Consider the following 22,252-nt stretch of genomic DNA (forward strand, 5'->3'; position numbering starts at 1 on the left):
TTTATACTTGATACCTTGTCTTGTACAGTTTTTCCAAGTGTTGGTTTTTTCACTTGAGGTTTTACTCACATGATACATGTAGGTCCGTTAGAACTACCTATCATTAGAACTACCATGTATAATAGTACTGTAATGAAAGGAATGCGTTATGTCACAGACATCAGTATCAACTGGCATGGAAGTTAGACATCAAGCATGGTCAGTGGTTGACACGTTAACAGAGTGTTGTATTATTCCAGTCTATATATACGATATTTATAAAGGTAGTGGGAGTTGTCACTCAGCAATAACAAAATATGGTAATGATTAGTGATAACAGGTGATTAAAATCGTCACTCAATAAGAAAAACAGTGAAAAATAATGTTAATATTAATATGATATACAATTGTGATTAATTATTTACAACAGTGATAATACGAGCAAGTTTATGAATCTAAATAAATAACGTGAATATCGATAACAAGGACAAGTCTATGAATATATATAACGTGCAATGCATATAGTCAAAGTTACCATTTGTGCGTTTGTTCGGGTGCTCATTAATGTGCAATCTTTGACGCAAGGCAGGAAGGAATGCCGACTTTCAAGGCATTACCGCGCTTAGGACTCGAGATCAATAATTACCGCACCAGAGAGTAGCTTAAGCCGAACGTTTCACAAGACCAGAGGGTAAGAGTGTCACCGGTTCGTAAGGCCAGAGGGTAAGAGTGTTCACTGGTTAACAAGGCCAGATGGTAAGAGTGTGACACTGGTTCGCAAGGAGAGCACACTCTGCTGGCTCGAAGGTTCCTCACCTTACATCTTCTCCCTTAAAGGTTGACTTGCAACAAAATTCACGTTACAGTTATATGATATCAAAAGATTCACCATGTCTTACTCTGTTGTGTTGTAGGTACAAAATATGTGGAAATGTGATTACAAGCTCTTAAAAGCTAAAAAACGAACAGTTAATCGCAGCCACGCGAGACCGCCGTAGTTTGGATTCTCTTTCCAAAACGGCTCAAATGTGATGTAGTTGTGTTAGATGGTTTCTGTTTACACTTTCATGCAACCTTATTCGTCGAAATATTTTCACAAATATACTTCACACATTCAATAAAACCATGTCTATTGTTCTTACGCATCTGTTTTATCGTCATTGTAATGCTGTCACTTTTAGCAGTGATATCCTATAACTTGCCGCAAAAACTCATTTAAATTTTTAGCCGTATCTCGAAGGAGTACATATCATTGTCTGATAATCATGACGAGCCTGTTGGTCACCTGTGATAATCGAAAAGTGCTGCAAAAATTATTTGCGAAGTATTGGGTCACATGATCAGATTACGACTTGCCGATTAGACCAGGCCGAAACAAAACTGTAAAGTAGCGAGCATCTATATTTGATACGGGGGTCTTCGGTAAAACCCGAAGTGTTTGTCATGAACTAGTGCTACGATAAGTTTTATATTGAGCTTCTTATTGGCCTTTCAATTCACGTGAGAACATCTGTGACAAGACAATAAATAAACTTCATGGCTACGTCATCGAAATAAAGAGCTTCCAATCTACGGCGGCTTTTCGTTTTTGAGCTTTTAAGAGCTTGTAATCACTTTTCCACACATTTGGCACCTACAACACAACGGAGTAAGACATGGTGAATCTTTTGATACCAAATAACTGTAATGTGAATTTTGTTGCAAGTCAACCTTTAATGAAAGTAACTAACTCTCTAATGATCTCGGCTAGTCCAAATTTTAGCGCTTTGGTTGGATCGCAAACAGTAGTAGACACAATGAACAAAAAGTGTGTCATGTTAAAATAAAAACAACATAAAATAGCAAAAATCATAACAAAGGCTCCCAAAAGAATTTAACATAATTCTAAACATGATTATACAATTATTACTAGTATCCCTGTGTCTCTTGTTAGATAAATACATAACACAAAAGTCATTTCTTCGAACCTTCGTTGTTGCAGTCTCCACGACGTTGTTGCAGTCTCCACAATGTAAGTCTCCTCTGCACGGTGGGTACATGCATCATTCACCATGACGTTTTCATGCCAATATTGTAAGCAGAGCTTTCCTCAACTCTAACAGCTCAAGAAATATCGCAAATCACATTGAAAATATTTCTGTCTTCACTGTAGACAGGTGCTTACATGGAAAGAAGAGTTTGAGAACCACCAGTAGACACATTTCAGGTCTGTTGGCACACCTGGGTGCTCGTCTATTGACTACCAACAAGTTCAGACATCGCTCGGCTATGGTGCCTGCTGCTCCAAAACAGGTAAAGCTAGCCCAAATGTTTTTGCAAGAAGACCCTCTAAAGTTGATCTGATCATTATTTTCCTCTTGGTCGCCAGATGAGCCCTACAAAGAATGGTGGATCAAGGTTAGTCCAACCACTCAGTCCTGTTCACAGCCACCCATACTATGAAAGCTACATTCCACTTCTGTAACACCTAAAGACCCACTCTCAACTGAGCAGGAAGACCAGAAGGTTATCTGATCCATAAAATACTAGAGAAACAGTTGTGAATGCAAATCAGATGTGGACATTTTATAATCAGATTATGTTCAAAATCTTGGAGCACACAAGTGTTTTTGGAGTCTTTCGAATCAGTAGGGTTATCAGGTTATAAAGCTTCAATCGCCTTCAATTGTAACATAATGCTAAAAAACAGGGAAAATATTATGTTGAAGTGTTTAAAAGATGAAATAGCTAACTCTTTCAAGATGAAAATAAAAAAGTCAATATTATCTCCTGTGCCAACAGGAAATGTATATATGCTAGATAGTTTTCACAGAAGCCCAAATTTTAAACAGCTTTACACTTTTGACGATTATGCAAATCTTTAGTTTGGCAATCAACACTCATTCTTCCATTCTGCTGCTTTTATATGTTCTATAATTATTGTGGTAGCTTTCAAAGACAACAACACAACGAAGTATTCTATCATCAAGAAGCTCAAAAGATAGTTTGACTTCATCTGTCAACTTTGGTGGGTTTTTCACCAACAATTGCAAGTGCCTTCTTGTGCACCTTGAACAATACTGCGGCTCAGGTTGTAATTTTAACCTCATCCCTTCAGTGCAAAGAGAATGTTTCTCTTTTTGTAATAGCACGCAAGCGTATTATAACAGATGTGCCATTGTTTAGCTAATACTGGTACAGTTGTCATGCAGTACTGTACAGTAATGTAACAATGCAGTCATATAGTACTATGTAGTAATGTAGCACGGTGTAGTAATGAAACACTGTGTAGTAATATAACATTGTGTAGCGGTGTAACACTGTGTTGTAATGTAACACTGCGTAGTAATGTAATACTGTGTAGTGACGTAGTAGTATGTAGCAGTGTAGTACTATGTAGCAATGTAACAAGGTGTAGTAATGAAACACCGTGTAGTAATATAACACTGCGTAGTAATGTAACAATGTGTAGTAACAATAGTTCAATAACACCTTTAACAAAAAAATAAGCCAAGTGATTTTTCCACTTAATTTGATAACATGCCAGATGTGCGGGAGCCCTTTTATAGCCGCTAGTGATATTCTTTGCTTTTGCTAATCAAAAAATGTACATTGGATTCATTCTCAGCTCAGATAATCTACAGAGTTATTGAAAGAGGCATATGGTAAATAACTCCATGATTATGGATACTAGTAGAATTAAATGAATACTTATCACATGCTGTCCTACTTGTACTTTCTCTACCGTACCAGAATAGATGCAGTAAGCTCGGACTGCATTTCTAGTTATATCTTAATGTTACAGAATACTTCATACAACATTGTTCGACTTTGTACGTGTTTAAAACATCATATTTCCCCTATTCCTTGTAAAATAATCAGGTGAGATGCTGAGTGACTAGATGCTAAAGTGGCTGCATCTATTCCACTGACAAGTGATTTCTCTGAACGATGCTGCTTCTTGTTGTTAGGAGAAGCTCACAGGGAAACTAAGAAAAATGTATATACAACTTACACGTAAATACAACTTATATACAACTTTAGAGAAATAGATACAAAGCATAGTCAATCTCAAGTACAGTTGCAAATAAAGTTGGACAGTAACTAAAGGTGCTTTTAATTCCCTACAGATGACTAATCTTAAGATGTTAGATCTCTCATACAGTGACAACTTGTTAAGAATAAGTAGCGAAATATCTCAGCTACAATAACTCTCAGAGCGATATTGTATGGGTTTTGGCTTTCTCAATCTCCCCCATATGCAAAGTGTGAACAGGGGATCTCTATTGTAAATAAATACGCGAGAGTTTTAAGGTTGCGATGAGGTTGTGACTTTCTTAATCTCCCACATATGAAGCATGTAAACAAGGTATCTCAGCTGTAAATAAATACACTGGTTTTAAGGTTGCGTTCAGATTGTGACTCTTTCAGTCTCCCCCATATGAAGTGTGTGAACAAGGAATTTCTACTGTAAATCAATACACGGGTTTTAAGGTTGCGTTAAGGTTGTGACTCTCAGCCTCCTCCATATGAAGTGTGCAAACAAGGTATCTATAATGTAAATAAATAAGCGAGAGTTTCAATGTGACGATAGCGTTGCGACTTTTATCAATCTCCCTCTATGCAGTGTATAAACAGGGGATCTCTATCGTAAATAAATAAATATGTGAGGTATTAGAATTCCTATCGCATACTGCTTTAGTTTTAAGATAATTACAGAAAATTTTGCGTAATGTTGGGTACACATGGGTGTATGGCAACCAGGACAGGTTTATAGTCAGTCAAGCAAAGAGATGAGTGATGACGCATCATTAAAAACTAAAGCCTGAGATCTTTACATAGTAGATTTTCATGCTATTAGGTTGTGATAACTGAACACGTGCATTATTAAAAATTTATCAAGCATATGCAAAAAAAATTTATTGGATTCATTTTTAGATCATCGATAGAGTAATTGAAAGCGGCATATAGCCAATAACTCCAAGATTATGGACACTAGTAGAATTAAATTAATGCTCATCACGTACTCTATCCTACAACCGTTTTTTATTGTTGCAAGGTGCATCCCAACAATGCGTGTGTGCATGACAAAACATATCCAAAATGTCTATTGTGGAATGGGAGAGGGAATCTAAAAGCGCCATAAAATACTGGCTTTTATTACCTAATAAAGAGATTTAGAAAAACCAAATTATCAATCTTTAATCCACTAAGAATACAAATTTATAAACAGTAACCTGGACAATACGGGTCTACAAATAGTAACTTAGATACAGTTGTTGAGAAAAAGCTAGATCAAATATGTTGGTTGCAATAATGAAACTTCATCCATCTGCCAAGTCTGAAAACTTCATACTTTAACAGATAGGAAATGATCCTTACAAATCTTACTGTAATAAGCTTAGGACTAAGTAAACTACAAAGTTACTCAAAGGCAGCACAGAGCTCTAAATTTCACAGAATCTGGTGTTACATAATTAATAATTTGGTAAAAAAGTCATAGAAATTCATTAAGAGTCTGACATTTCAAATAAAAACATTAATTCACAAGCTATGCAACCCACAAACAGTCATTATTTTCTTGACTCAAACATGGTGTCAACTGTTTATTAAGGTATTAGCTTACTGAAATGTAGCTAACATGTTAAGCTACAAATTACTACAATGTGAACTAACAGTGATATCTGACTTGACTCAAGCCTAAACCAGCACCTTCAAACACCATGTCAACATGTCTTCATTTACACTTTTAGTAGTGAATCAATTGCTGTAGGACTGCTATAGAAAACTGAACCCATTGTTTGCTATCAAGCTCATTACAAATAGTGTTAAGTCAACCATTTCTATAGTTTACAATCATTCAGCCTTCAGCTATTCAGGGTCACAGTAATGTACTTCATGTGTCACATATTCCACTATTGAAATGAATAACATGCTTCAAACATTTAAATCAGATATACAACAAGAAATCTATAATTGATTGCATTAGGCTTTAATCTTCGGATCATTTGAAACTAATAAATATTGTAGATGATATGTTCAGCAGCTATAATGCTAGCACTTGAGTAGGTACAACCTCTTTGCGAATATCTAACATTTTCAAACCATAAGTACACAACAAAATCCATTACATCTAGAAAAGGACTTACTAAATCCAATAAGAATTAATCCATTAATCCTTTCCCATGGTGCTCCAACCAAAGCCTTACCACAAACATTGGTTAAATCTTTAAAAACTGACCTATCAAAATTTAATGTCTCCCAAAATTATATTTTTTCTTCATTCATAAATAAACAGTACTGTCCCTTTGAAAAACAAAACACAGACACTCTCGTGTCTCTTTCTGTACCAATCTTGAGCAGTTGCTAGCGTGATGACGTAACTGTGAAACATATATTTGGTGACGCCATCTTTGATTCGCTCAAATGCTAAACAAAGTTAACTGTGATAGTTTAGATAGTTAAAGTGATAGAAAAGCTTTTAAGAGAAAATTTAAACACTGAATAGACCGCTGCACCAAAATATGCCACAGATGAAGGCGCGGATTTGAGCGGTAAACAAAAAAGAAAATGTGAGGAAACTGTACAGGTGTCTGCACTGATGGAGCAGCAGCCAGCTAACATATAACATTACTAAAGAAAAAGCTGAATGCGAACGAATCATTTAAAGAAGATAGCGTGCTTTCATAGAGCACCTATTAACCAAAAGACATGCCGAGACAGTCACGCGTACACCTAATCAAGGAGAAATGTGTGTTTGTTGTAGACCGAATGTTTCAAGCTAGTCCAAAATGATCAGACGACTATAATTTTTAAACTAGACAAATTTTTTTAGACTAGTTGAGAATTTTCAGACTAAAATAAATAAGAGCATATTTAGGAAGAGGTACACAAAAAGGGAGCAAGAAAACCATTTGGGGAGAAAATTAGACTAGGATAAAAAAGGATCTCTCACCAAGAGTGAAAAACTCCTTGAACAACCCTTCCACTCCTCTGATCTGTAGACAGCATGCTAACCACTACATCACTGTTGCTCGATGCTAGTCATGGAATAAATAGTCACATAACAGTCACAACTAGACTGTTCTTTTATGTCAAACTATGGCTTGTAAGCGTCAATTAAAAAGACAAGATTAAAATCAGTTTTAATATGCAAGTTTTCAGAGAATATTCTACTGTAAATTCTAACTAAAAAATCAGCAGCTCTCCTTCGGAATGGCATACATGGAAAACTGGTAACGATTAAACAATGACATAAAAGCAAAAGTTTGAGTTTAGATTGCTTTTTTGGCGATGAGTTCTAAGAAAAGGCGAGAAAAGTATCTTAGAATAAAAGACAACGATGAAAATTTTAATTAAATTAAAAGTGAAATTGCAATAATCAAGAAGAAAATTTGAAAATCATGGATGGATAGCTTCTGACACGAAAAAAACAAGAAAATTGAGCCTAAAGTCGGCTGCATGATAATTTGTGTTTTGGTCACAAAAGAGTAGCTCACAGAGATAGGAACAAAACAACTAGATGGGTAATGGACAATTATTCATAGGCTACCAGAGATGTCCTAACCCCTTTTATAGCAATTTGTACTACACACTCCAGCATAAAAGTATGACCTCACGAGTCAAGCCAGCGATAGCGCCTTTATCAAGTAAGTTTCCGAGATTTTTTGGAGATAGAGTTAATGGATTTTCACAACTCGCCCTGTGACCGCTTGACACCGCTACATACATGAGCATTAAATATAATCGATTACCATAGAAAGTGTATTCAACTTTATCCTTTGCAGACTAAATGTGCAAAAAAGATGATGCAAGTGCTGCAGAGGTACTGCTGGTCATTTGAATAGCCAAAAAAATCTTATGTGACAATTTTCAAAGTGTTTAGAAACAAGCTTTTAGATCATTTTGCGAGAGAAAATACCATTACCATGGTGTATGGCACACCTAGAATGCCTACAACACAAGGATTAATAGAAAGGAGCAATATCATGAATATCAGTAAGCGTAGAACTATAGGTGTATTTCCATATGAGACCATACTTGGCTTAAAAGCCCACAAAGAAACTAGTGACAGAGAAATAAAACCTGAGCAAGATAAAGATGCCAAAGACGATGAACCAATGAACAAGAAAAACAGTGCAGATTTACGAAAACCAAAGCAAATACAACAAGTGAATAGTTGTACAAACTCATAAATTAGTAACATTATTTATGGTGGGTGGAACAGTAGTTCTGAAGATCCATAGACCAGACAAGGTGACCAGCTTATACCCAAACATGCTAGTGGGTGAAGTTACTGAGGTCTCCAGCGATTATGTGAAAATGGTAACAAAAAGGTATCATGAAAGGCTGGATCAATGTCGCAAGGCTAACTACCGTACAGGATGAATTTATTCGCGGAGTTATATTTCGCGAAAATGGTCTTTTCATGCATATTCGCGGATGAATTTATTCGCGGCTGAAAACTGCCACTCTCTATGAAAAGCTAACTCTATTACGTCTAGCAATAGAGTTAACCTTACGCATGCGCGCATTGCGCGTTTCGTTTTCTATTTAGCTTACAACCACGGGTGGATCGTACGAAGCTATAAATTCTTTGTTGCGTTCAGAGGTTTTCACGAATATTCACAGATTTGGAGGCCTTTGATGAACCAACAATTTGTGGTAAGTAATGAGTTTTTCACATTTACTAAATTAGTTGAAACTTACTTTGGTTCTTCGGTAAAACGCAATATTCAATTTTTCCATCCCTACCAATTCATTATTTGTTTTAGTGTGAGAGAGAGATTTTTCATCATACACGGAAGAACAATGATTGCAAGGGTGGTGTATGTCATTTTTAGAAGATCACGAATCATTCAGGGAAGTCTGGAAATTCAGATAGAAGTGACCGCAGCTACTTACGAGGAGAATATATCTCATTTAAAAAAAAGAGCTAAAACGCCTTTACGAGCACAAATCTTTGGCCAGCCGGCAGAACTTTGCAATAGTAAGCTACGAGGAGAGTTCTGATGATAACTTCCTTACCAGCCATGTAGTAGCAAGAGAATCGCCTTTAACATCTACCCAAGACAGTGACAGCGATGTAGAGCTGCTATTACCAAAATAACTAATCAGAGAGCGCCATTACACGCTAGTATTCACTTATCAAGAGTATCAGTTTAATTTTATTGCTCTAGACAACCGCAATATAGACTAAACTGTTTATATTTACTCCATTCATCGTTTGTAAAATTTTATTTGTACACTCAAGTTTGTAATAAATTATAATATATCTATACATGAAATAAAATATATAATTTAATCATGTTTGCTGCAGCGATATCAAGGAGTTGTTGTCAATGAAGGGGTCTAGGTTGACTGGTTGCTTCTCTGCCAATATTCCTGCCTTGATGAATATTACTACTTGTCTCTAGTTTTCGTAATCGGAGTAGGTTGTTTTATTCTCAATCTGCAGTAAACACAGATAAGAAAAAAATCTTAACAAGTGTCAAGGAAGTACAAAAACAATCGCTGAAGTATTTAATGAAAGCGATCAGTTTTTAAACAAAAGAGTTAACTAATGCAGTTAATAATGGAAAAACGTATCTGCACGGCACATCAAATACATACCATAATGTCCAGATCAGAATCATGATCGTCCTCAACGTCGGTATTCGAGATTGATGGAGTTGATTTCAATGTATAAAGACTAGGAGAGCTTTTTTGCGATGATGAAGCCATGCCGAACTACTTATAAAAACCTTGAATAATTTTGTAAAGTTTGCTGCAATGGCAATAAAACTCGAACCCCGGCGAAAATTATAAAGAAGTTTTGGAACTCGGCTACGTTTAGTACTTCTGCCTAGTGGCTATTTTCGCTATGACGCCGTTCTGCCTATCTTGTGACAACCTTGAATAATTTTGTAAATAAATGTGATGCATTGGCAATGGTGTTAGCTCAAAGCCTAGGCAATGATTTTAAAAATGTTTTGGAACTCACCTACGTTTAGTAGTTATATTAAAAACTAGCCTAGCGACTAGTTTTTTGATGCAGTAGTTATTCTCCCTTGTGATAAAAAATAGAACTAATTATTCACGGAATTTAATAATTCGCGGAGTTGACTGTTCGCGAAATCGCGAATTTTTATATCCATCGGATATTTTCATCCTGTACGGTAGATGAAGTAGCATCTTTCAAGTTAATGAACTTGATTATACTAGAGAAATAACTTTTTTGCAGCTTGCGGAAGCATTGCTCAGTAAATGTTTCTACTTTCGTGACCTACTTGTTTTTGTTTGCTTAACACTTTCAAGGCTGCCTGGCTATTACATAACACGTCTCAGTCAGCTAGGCGTTTTGCTCTACTTTGCATTACCAACACAATCATCTTTTTTGCGTTTACTACTATGTTCTATATATCATTTGAAAGCCAAAAGCCTCCTCTTTCCATTGGTACCAAAAATTATACCTCTGATACAGAAGTCTAAGGTACACAGTCTAGATAACTCAAGTCCTAATTTGCACATGAAACTAGTGCGTAATTTATATGCTAGCAGAATGAATTCAGTATAAATTTAGCTGTATACTTTATTATATATACTGTAGAACACAAGCTATAGTTACTGTCATAATTACCACCTTTAGCAAAAGTACTAACACAATTTACAATAACATGGAAGATTATAGAATACAAGAAGAACATAGATGGTAAAAACATAGATCATAAAAGATAGAAATATTATTGTGTAAAACGGCTGTTAGGGCGATGGTATGGATGAAAGCAAGCTACACACAAAGCCACAGAACACTCTTTACATAACCATGAGGTTTCTTTTCTTGGCTTCTTCCCATCAGGACCCGTCTTAGATGAGCAGTGTGCACAACGAAGTGTAGGCAACTGCTTATGTTCTGTAGGCGGTATCCGGATAGGAAAGTGATCACCAGGTCTGTTCCTCACTGGCAATTGAGCCGCTGATGGTGTTGTCACATATTCAACTTGTGTAGACAACTCGTTGGCAAGAGAACACAGATAGCTAGAAAAAGCTAACTTACACCCAGGATTAGAAATCCGGTGCATTTTGTAGCAGTTGATAAGGCCCATTTCAAAGAGCCAGAAGAACAGCTTTTTCCACCATTTCATCTGCCTGCGTCTGAAAGGATAATAAGATGCCATCTGATCGTGCTTGTCTACACCTGCCTTGTTCTTATTATATGTGACTACTGATGCTGGCTTCAAAGTCTCATGATTGCTATACCGAGGCCCTTGAGTGTTAGTATTAATCATGGCATCTTCATCTACAGTTGACAATGTGTATACATCTCGAACATCTTTCCACATAGTAGCCAGTATGTCTCCACACTGCTTGGTGATGCATTCACCCTTTTTGAGCTTTTTATTTTTGAATTCTATTGGAAGGTGTTTACGATTTTTATTTACTGTACCAACAGGATAAAAATCCATCTCTCGTAACTTCTTGAATATTACAGGTGAACTGTAACGCCTATCCATGAACACTCTATGACCCTTATTGGAAAATGGACCCAAGACACGTGTCAGCAGCGCTTCTACCGTGTTATCGCCAGTAGCGGTGTACACCTCCATATTGCAGACAATGCCAGTAGCGGAGTCACATACACACTCTACTCTCAAACCATACTTGTTGGGCTTATTCTTCATGTAAACTCTGAAATGTACCCTACCACGGAAAGGACAAATAGCTTCATCAACGGTGATACTTGCACCAGGCTTGTACAGAGAACCGAACTTGGATATCAAGTGGTCATAGAACGGTTTGATTTTATACAAAGGGTCATGGTTAGGATCACCACGTCTGGCATAATTTTCATTGTCATTTAGATGTAGGTATCTCAGGATGCGCTTGAACTTGTCTCTACCCAGGCCAATAGCATTTGGAATGCATGACAGCATTAGTGCTGAAGTAATCCTCTATGGTAGGTTTGTGAACTAAGCACATGTGGATCACCATAGCAAAGAATTGGTACAGGTCATCAAAAGTGATAGGCTTCCATATCTTTCGGTCAGTGTCAGTAAGAGTTTGATTGGCATAACGGTTAGTCTCACTTTTTAGTAGCTGAAAGAATGTGCGGTCATATATTGCACAGAATGAATCCATTATTGAGCAGCCAGGAGCTAGCTCTGAAGTGTTCAGACCTGAAGTGGAACCGTCAAACCTGTCCAAATGCCTTGGAGAAGGATTTACCCAAACAAACTCAGCTGCTGCCCCACCAGCCCGTCCTCTAGTGCTCCTGACACCACGTCCTGCATTACTTCTGGTACCATGACTTCTACCATGAGCATGAAAACCTCTGGCTCTTCCTCTCTTAGTACTTACTGGACTCACACCTAACAGAGCACACAGAATTTATTGAAAGTCTGCGCATAGATGAGTCATGTAGATTGACATCAAGCATTTGCAGAAACAATAATTCTTCTCAACAAAGGAATCATGCAGGATGAAGAATTTCACAATGAAAGCACAGTTGTGCTAACATACCATCACCGGTAGCAGATACAGTAGGAATAACAGGGTCAGCATTGTCATCAGATTCTGATAGCGCACCATCAAAATTAATCTCCCTGTTCTGATCAAGTGTGACATCTCCAACTGTATACTCTATATATGGGTATGCATATTGAGCAATCAACACAAAGTAGCCCACACAGGTCTTCCAGTCTAATCTATCATGCTCATTCTAAGAGAAGCAAACATAAGGTAGTAAAAAAATTAAACCGCAGAGCAATATGATGTAATCTGATGATAAATTTATATTTTATTTATTATATACTTATTATATTACTACTAGTTACTCTATTTATCAATTATATACTTATTATATTTACTACTAGTCACTCTATTTATCAATTATATTATATTTGCTACTAGTTACTCTATTTATAAATTATATACTTATTATATTACTACTAGTTACTCTATTTATCGACGGTATATATATTATATTTACTACTAGTTGCTCTATTTATCAATTATATACTTATTATATTACTACTAGCTACTCTATTTATCAATTATATACTTATTATATTACTACTAGTCACTCTATTTATCGTATTATTATATTATTCTATTTTCTTTACGTAATTTTTACAGAGATTTTGTTCGTTACTACGACTGAAACAAGGTTCTAACACATAAATGAAAGCTAAAAAAATACTTTCCTTCATCACTGTCACTCTCTGACTCGACTTCACTCCCACTATCATTGATAATTTCCTGAAAAACGTCCTCCATAGATCGACGCGATGTTCTTCGAGTAGCGGCCATTTTGGAATAAAAACGGGCGTTACAATACTGGAATTTCCAAAGCGCAGGATGGTTGTAAATTCGCGGTACTGAGAGGAAACAGCTACAGGGCCGATACTAAAGGCTTCTAGTTTATGATTGGACCAATCAAGAGCTCCTAGGAAATCCGTTTTGTAAGAAAACTATCATGTGACTCGATCGCGAGTATATTCGTCGCTAGGCAACCACGATGAAACCGTTCGGACGAGTGTTCTCGTCGCTAGCCTTCTAAGTGTTAACAATAATACATGGCATATGTTGTATATGTTGTGGACTTAAATTTTCAAGCTAGCCAAAAATTATTAGACTAAACTGTAATCTTTTGACTAGTTCAAATTTTTTAGGCTGGTCCGCATTTTTCAGACTAAAAAACATATTTGGACTACAACATATATATAGATGACATATATTATATATATAATATTAATAATGTTAATATATATATTATAATATTTGTATATATAAAATATATATTATACCACATTGCTATATTATATAACATATTATACCATATTTTACTGTGAAATATAAAAAAAGCAAGATTAGGATGGCCTTTTAATGTAGTGAGCTTCTTTCAGAGGTTTCTGTTCGAATGATCACTTTTTACAGGGACCCGATTGCACCGACAACACGGTATTTCTTCTCCTGTGAGCACGGGAAGAGTCAGCAGCCTTAGCTCGTGACATATAATAAACGTTTTTTAACATCTATGTTCATGAAAGTGACGGTCTAGATTTTTTTTACCAGAAATTTGTTGCGGTATGAAATAGATGATCTTTGAAGGAATATTGGATGACAGTACATCTCTTTTCATTTTTTCTTCATCTCTTGCTCTTCATCATCATCACCTTACACAGCTACTCGAGGAGTAAAAGGTACCCATTAGCATTTCGATTCATCAAGCAAAACTTCTATGACGGTGATGGCTTAGCTAGCGTACAAACAATTTATAAGGCAGCTGACCTCATAATCACATCATTCAGAAGCCTTCGTAACAAGAAAAGCCTGAAACTACGCAAGTTCATATCCAATGATGCAAAAGAAATGAAAGAGTACATGAGACAGCATCAAAGTTTAAGCAAGTTACTAAGGAGGTGTGTAGAGCAAAAGATTAAAAACATTTGTTCGGCACGAAATAAAATCTGCTTTAAATATACTGGAATGGGCACACGTATGCTAAGAACTGTACCTATTACGAAACAATCGCTACAATCAACAGCAGAACAATCACAGCGGCCCGTTTTAATGATTCAGATGACACAATTATCACCACTGATTATTTAGTGACACAAACGCTATTACAGGTTGCTCCACGACCAAAAGAGTTCTCAGATGAAGACACCTATAACAGAACTCGATGCGACAGAGTGCTAGCCTTCGCCAATGACTTATGACGCATCTGGAAAACAAAATACTTATCTGACATTACACAGAGATGAAAATGGACCACTGTGCAGGCGATTATCAAGGACAACGACATACTCTTGCATAGTAACAAAGACCTAACAGAGCGCCAATAGCTTGGGCTGAAACATTACCATAAGATTTGGAAACAAAAGCTTCCGTCAAATTAGAGTATCGCTCACAAAGGGAATAACCCTAAAAAGACCTGTTCAAAATCTTGTACTTCTGCAACAAAAACCTAGGATTCAGCTACTTATCGCAGCACTATACCTTTTATTTCCTTTTTATGAATATTTACACTTATACAGTTTTTATCAACGAGCCTTGGCTGTGTGATTTAGTCATTTATATTAGTCAAGCAAAATGAGCAAGAGAAAATGTGCAAGAATGAAAGAGCTAAAAACTTTCTTGTAGCATTGGTGCAAAAAAAACTAAAATCAGATATTTTGTAGACTGTCAAAAACTAAACAGTGAGCCATACAAATATGTCTGTAGTGTTACAAGAAAAAATAGCTTCAAGAATTAGACGGGGGAAAATTATTTAGCCTCTTGGACTTGACCAACGGATACTGGCAATGGTAGTTAGGTAATGATGCAAAAGAAAAAAAACAGTCTTCACTGCCAGGATGAACATAAATGAGTAGGAAGTAATCCTGTTGGGTCTTACCTCCGCTTCATTAACTTTTAAGCGCCTGAAGGAAATAGCCTTTTAGTACTCCAGTAGAAGACCTTACTAAAATGTATAAATGATACTATGGTCTTCATCCCAAATCTTGAAAATCACATGTAACAACTACAGGAGTTTAACAGATTGGGACTGGACAAGTTTACCTATCACGAAAACTAGAGAAATGTAAACCGCTTGCAACTCGATTTAACTGCTTAGGTCATATGGTTAGTAAGGCAAAGTGGAGATGGAAGAGAAGGTCGCTAACATTTGGTCAAAATCAGTACAGGTCTGTACCTGCATCAATTATCAAAAAGTTATATAAGGCTGCTCTGAGGTAGCTCAGCCATTAAACTGCCTGACTTTTAAAAATATACCCAACATATGGGATATGGAGTATCAGTGGGGTTTTGATTTCTTTCAAAAAAAGTCTAAATTTCAAAAAAATTCTATTAGAGCCAGATGACAGCTCCAGTTATGCTTGAGCTTATTTGTTCTCAAATAAAAAAAGAAAAAAAATTGGTTGGAGCCAATTATTCTAAGGAACATGTCCAAAAAAATGAAATTATTGTACAAATCGACATAAACTGTTCGTGATCATAAAAGGAATAAGGCAATTTAAGCCATACTTGTATGATCGGAAAAGCATTGTCAAGACAGATCATGCATCACTGGAATCCTTGAGCCTGCATTTCAATACCAATTGAGAATACAAAGCCTAAAAAGGAGAACTTGTAGTAATACCAATGCTATCAGTCTCGGTCTCAGAACTGTTCACGTGATCATAAAACCAAAAAACAAACAAATTCATTGAATGCGTAAGAGTAAGGGTATGCATATGAGTAATGTTGAAACAACTTACTCATAACTATATATAACTACTATACTACAACTACTAGACTATAAGTCATACCTTACTCAAACAAAATACGTCTTGGCAAAGTACTAGAAAAACCATCTCATCTCCAGAGTTCTACCAGACATAAAACTGAGTGGAACTGACTGCCCCTCAAAAATGATGCCACTTAGTAAAGGAAATCAAACAGCCACCTACCAACTCAATGAATCTGTTTCCAAAGGTAAACACTATAGTACCGGACATCAGTAACAACAGGTAGATAGAGTGAGAGCAAAAAACTCATGAGTGAGTCGATCACATCAGCAATTAAGCCCATGTCATGTTCTGAAGAAATAGGAGTGCAAAAGTATTTCCTGTTTTGACCTGCTATCCAGGCACTAGAGACAGGTGATTCATTGGACACTTGTGTAGAGGGGGAGTGGTACATAACTATTGTTGCATTTCTAATATCACCTACTGCTTAATTAACAGGGAGAGATCTCTGTGCCTTGATTGAAAAAAGAGATTACAAATAGATACTGGAAGGTCGTCCACCAAAAGACCCAACAGTTTGAAGACAAAATGGTTTTGACTTGAAATGACTAGTGACGCTGAGCATTTTATTAGCAGCTTTAAAAAAAATAGGAGGCAAAACAATAAAACTTAGAAAGCAGAAAATCATTCATATGCAGATAGACCATAGCAAGTTGTTGCCATAAACTTGTGAGGTTCACTATCATTAGCAGAATGAGAGAATACATTTATTTTTATCTTCACTCATGGCTTTACCTGCTTGAGTGATACGACCCTCTACCAGACAGGATGGTAACTACTGTGACCAAAAGAAAATACTCAAAACATTACATTCAGACAAAAAACCATAATTCAAATTTGAAGTCTTGCAAGCATTCTCTGAACTCTGGGAGTAAGAAGACATTGACCGCACCATAGTCTCCGTCGGAAGATTTATTAGTAGACCGCTTTGAAAAATTCTCTCTGAACATTGACAGGCCAAGAAAGCAAGAACTTAGGGAAACTGCTTGCGCAGATGATGAAGTGCAAGTGCATTCTCATAGAGTAACTAAAAAGCTGAAAATTCATATTAGTTAATGGCAAAAAACTGGACTAGTCCACAAATTCATGCAGTCCATTGGCCAACCAGTCTTTCTCTGTTTGTGAAATCTATTACCTGACAAGAGTTCTCACCCTTTAAACAAATATATATCGATTCAGAGTTGTGCTATGTAACTGATAATATGCAAGAGACGACCAAATTTTCAAAAGTTCAAAAAAGGCTATTAAACAAGTGCTAAAGAAAAACAGTAACTCATGTGTAGCCATGCTGGCGACCAGATCATATCCTCGTTTTGGAATCTGCTAACTTGTAGAATAATTGTGTTATTTCACTGTTAACCTTCAACCTGATACTGACATCATCAAGAGTCAGCAATAAAGGTCATAAAACATGCAAAAATACCATGACAGTAATATCAAGGCGTAACTGCTAAGACGCATAAACAACAAAAACCTAATTCACACCTCAAGTAGGAGACAGCAAAATATTCAATTGTTTTTGGTGGCATTATCAGATCGTTGATGGTTCAATGTGGCAAAAAAATCAATAAGACATTTCAGATAGCCATTAGTCTCATTAGTCCTACTATTGGCATACGATCCGAATTTTTTACAATGACATACTTTAGTAGCTAGCAAAGACTGCCCCCCTATTTGTACACTTTTAAACTTTACCCACTGACAATGATGCTACAGGAAAAGTTACCTAGACATATTTTAAACTGTTTGACCGATCATTGTTCTGATGTTTTAGAATATTGCATTTGTGAAGCATATGAAATGTTTGTCTACAGATTTGCTTAACTAAAATTTCATTGTTTTTTGGGAAAATACAATGAATTTTTAGTTTTTGGGAAAACTGTTCTTTTTGGGAAAACTGTACTTGGAGTCTAACTTGATTTTAGTAAAGCCTTTGATACCCTTGATCCTCAAAGTCTTTTATATAAGCTGAAACCACTAAAGTTTAGTTCAAATTCCATTAAATGGGTGGAAAACTTTCTTTCTCAACGAAAGCAAGTCACCATTGTTGGACAATCTGTTTCTGATGAACTAAGCATTACATGTGGTGTTCCCCAGGGATCCATACTTGGCCCTACACTTTTTTCAATTTATATTAACGATTTACCTAACATTTTAACAGTGTTTACTCCCATCTTGTATGCCGATGATACAAACTTGTTTTTAGAATCTGAGGACTTAGATGAGCAAACTTCTGCAGTAAATAATGAACTGAATGAAATCCAAAAATGGTATACTATGAATAAACTAACATTAAATGTAGACAAACAAACTTTATGATATTAAAAAACAATAAAATAAATACAAATTCCCTAGGACCGCTTTAACTTTGCATAGTAAAATTTTAAACCAAGGCAAAAGTGTAAAATTTCTTGGTGTTCACATTGATACAAATTTATCATGGAAGGATCACATAGACCAACTTTTTAATAGTGTTAGATCTTTGTTAGGATGCCTATATAAATGCTCAAATTATTTACCTCACAAAATTTTGGTTCTAATTCACAACGCATTTATTCATTCTAGATTCAGTCACTGTATTGAGGCTTGGGGTAACGCCCCAGGTAAATACTTAAACAAACTCCAACTTCTACAAAAACGAGTTCTCAAGATTTTGCATAAAAAACCTAAACTAGAACACACCCGCCTGCTTTTTCAAAAATCTTCAATTTTTACTGTGAATAAACTCTATAAATTTCGAACTCTCATCGCGTCTCATCAATTTTTCTACAGCCTTAAATCACATCGCATTCCTCAATATCCCACTCGCTGCTCTTTTTCAAATCTAAAGGTACCTCCCTCTAAATCTGCTTCAGGTCATCGCAGAATGTCTTATCAGCAGTCAGCACAATGGAACGCTCTGCCTGATGAACTGCGTAAGTTTGCGAGTGGGAACACTTTTAGACGTGCCTTCAAGCTGTACCTGTTGAGTGATGACTAGATAGTTTCTGGCTGCTCGCTGTTAACTTGTGTCCCAGCGCCTTGACTAGCAATGCTACTGCGCAGTTTGGGCCTCATCATTATTTTCTTTTGTTGTTTTTTCTGCTTTCATATTTTTTGATGAAATAAAACAAAACATTGTGTTATAAAAACAAACAGTGTTTTGTAAATATATAAATTTTAGACAAATCTCTAAATCAGATGTTTTGCAATGCTTTATTACTTAAATAGCAAAAAATGAGGTTTTTTGTCATTGCAGCTAATCATTTATTCTTATGTTGTTTATTTAAATTACTGATTGATTTTGATCAGCTTGAGAATAAAACATTGAATTAAACAAACCAGATAAAAACAAACAGCTCTTTGCAGAACTGGCAGAATTGGGGAGAAAAGGTGTGAGTAAAAAATGTCGATATGCTTTTAGGTGCAACCTGATGGGATCATGCCAAGTGAAAAATATATATCAAGTGTGGCATTTGTGAAAAGATATTAAAATTGGCTTTTTTGACTCCTGTACAACAAGAAAACTTTTACTACTGGTTCTGTACGCAGTAGGTTTCTTGTTGCTGATCTGCTAAAGCAAGCAACCTTGGCTCAATTTGAGGCTCAAATGGTTAAGTCTTGCCTAAAGGAATCTTTAGAGGATAGTACCTTCAAACAAAAACATCACCGATGTTCACAATTGCAAAGTTTCATTATTCTTGTTTGAATTCCTAAGATTTACCTGAACTCTGTTTGACTCGGTATACATTTGTAACCATGCTCAAATTTCTAGCAATTGATTATAAATATTCAATATAGCCTACCTTCAATATATTCAATATAGGCTAAATAGCCTATTTTGTGTAGAGAAATTACAGACATATGCTCTTATTGTAGTGCACTTGATATAGGCTAGCTAAAGTAGGATACAGCAAAACTTACACCTGCTGGCACTCTTCATTACGTTAGATGAAATGTTTATTGTTAGCAGGTGATAGATTGCTGCCCAATTTATGGTGAGTCTTAGCAGAGATGAGTCATGTTTTGCCTTTTGTATAGCAAACCGATTTGAGAAAGCTAATAGGTATGTTTTATTTTACTCTTCTTTGCTTTGTCACTTTTTTGTTTTGCCTTTTTGCTTATAAATTACATACTTGAAAATTTTTAAACAATGTTACTTTAGTCTTGATGGTGTCATGATTAGGATAAAATAAATAGTATATAACTGTGACAGTAAATAACTATGACATGAGCAATCAGGTGTCACTGCTTTATAACAGTATATGTAGGCTATGTGCTACATTTGACTTTTTGATTTGTGTATACTTGATTAATTTGGTTAGTTAATGATGCAGGGTTTTTTACCTTTTGATTCCAAGTAAACGAAAGCACACAGGCAATGCCTGTATGCTTGATGAAATAAGAGTTGATCGAGGTGAGCCTCAATAACTCATTTTTACTTTCTGTTTCACAATAATAAAGTAGTATATACAAGCATACTGCAAAATTTCATTACAGTAGTACATAGACTGACATTTAATTATATATTCTTTGATTTCATACTCTTATAGCAGTGGTGAAAATATTTTACTACACAGCGAGCTTACCATTATTGCTATTGTAAATTCTATATGAACTAAACAAATACCTTTCTGTTTTCATGAATTTGGGTATTGTGCGTTAGCAACGTAGAGCAGGCAATGACAAACCGATGACAATCTCCATGCGTGCAAACCCCAACTAACAAGAACTCAATAGCATGAGCTTTTAGATGAATAAGGCGATCGTTCGTATTTGCAGGCAATTAATGTTACAAATCAAATTATGCTTGAAACTTTACATTGAGCTGGTATGCAAAAAAACTTAGCATGCTGACAAATGTGGATTTTCTGTCAGACCAATCAGCTAATCAGTTTAACAAGGGAAGAGTTTTATGTGATGGTTAATTGCAGAATGTTTACGATTTAATGATATATAAGCTTTTACCAGTGCTAAAATCTTCCTGATGTAAACATCCCAGCAGTTCTGCCCTCAATCTCATTATGACCCGTCAAATTGGGTTATTTTGTACTTCTCAACGAGGTAAATGTAGACACTTCTCTGGCACGCCTTTGTTGACATGGTTGGAGAAAATTTTGTTTCAGATGTTCACCTCAAAGAGTAGCTTTCTGTATTTGTATAAAATGTCTTGAGATAAAAGTGCCTTAAAACTAAAAGCAAACTTTGCTTCAGGCAGAATTAGAGATCAGTTGGAAAAAATATGTGGCGATTGTTACCAGCAAATAAACCTCAGTCTTTTTTCAGTGTTAATAGATGATACCATGTGTATTGCGTAAATTGTGTTGTGCTCTCTATACGTTTTACTAAACGACCTGTTAGGAAATACTATTTTTCTTGGCAGGTACACATCATTTAATATTCATTACCTATTGCTATAAACTTAGGATTAACTGTCAAGCCACTAAGCGCTTTTTTTGCAGATAACCGTCTGGCTTTCAAAAATTATTGTCTGCTCAATTTAGCACACGCAAGAGTGCCAAAGACGTATATTAATAAATATTTTTTAGTGTTTCTGTAATACTGACATATCGTAAAGTGATCTGTAAGCTGTATTAAAATAAAAACTAGCGGTTAGTTGCAATATGAACCTTGGATTACTATGTTTCAAATCTACAACGGATAAACAGCAAATGTTTTAAGCTGCTATCCTATATGAGCTAGTCTTATATGAGGTACAGTGTACAGTATCTAACTTATCTGACAACCACTGACTACTGCCCTAACTTCCAGCAATTTCAGCCCATAGACAACTGTAATGCGATACATTAAACTAGAGTAGCTTGTTACATACCGTAGGAATAATTGATTTGGTCTATGAAACGATTTCACTTGTCTATGAAACACTTCTGGTTGGTTTATTTCATTCGAATTACGAACGTCCATTGAAAGCGATCGATAAAGCGGTTCTTATTATTTGCAACCATTGGTCAGAAAATTTATCACATTGTTTTAAAAGATGTATTTTGATTGGCTTATCTTTCACCTTTTTCCCGTTATGGTATGTG

General features: G+C 35.9%; 1 long non-coding RNA gene across 1 annotated transcript; it reads right to left on the bottom strand.

Moving 5' to 3' along the window:
* Window positions 1-212: 212 nt before the first annotated feature.
* On the bottom strand, window positions 213-16,098 carry LOC137387467 (uncharacterized). The gene is made up of 3 exons (XR_010977909.1): window positions 15,964-16,098; window positions 15,335-15,400; window positions 213-2,354 (listed from the first exon to the last, which is right to left on the bottom strand). It is a non-coding gene; the product is annotated as an uncharacterized lncRNA (long non-coding RNA).
* Between the last annotated feature and the right edge of the window lie 6,154 nt (window positions 16,099-22,252).

The sequence above is a fragment of the Watersipora subatra genome, chromosome 2, assembly GCF_963576615.1.
Source record: "Watersipora subatra chromosome 2, tzWatSuba1.1, whole genome shotgun sequence".
NCBI classification, from domain to species: Eukaryota; Metazoa; Bryozoa; class Gymnolaemata; order Cheilostomatida; family Watersiporidae; genus Watersipora; species Watersipora subatra.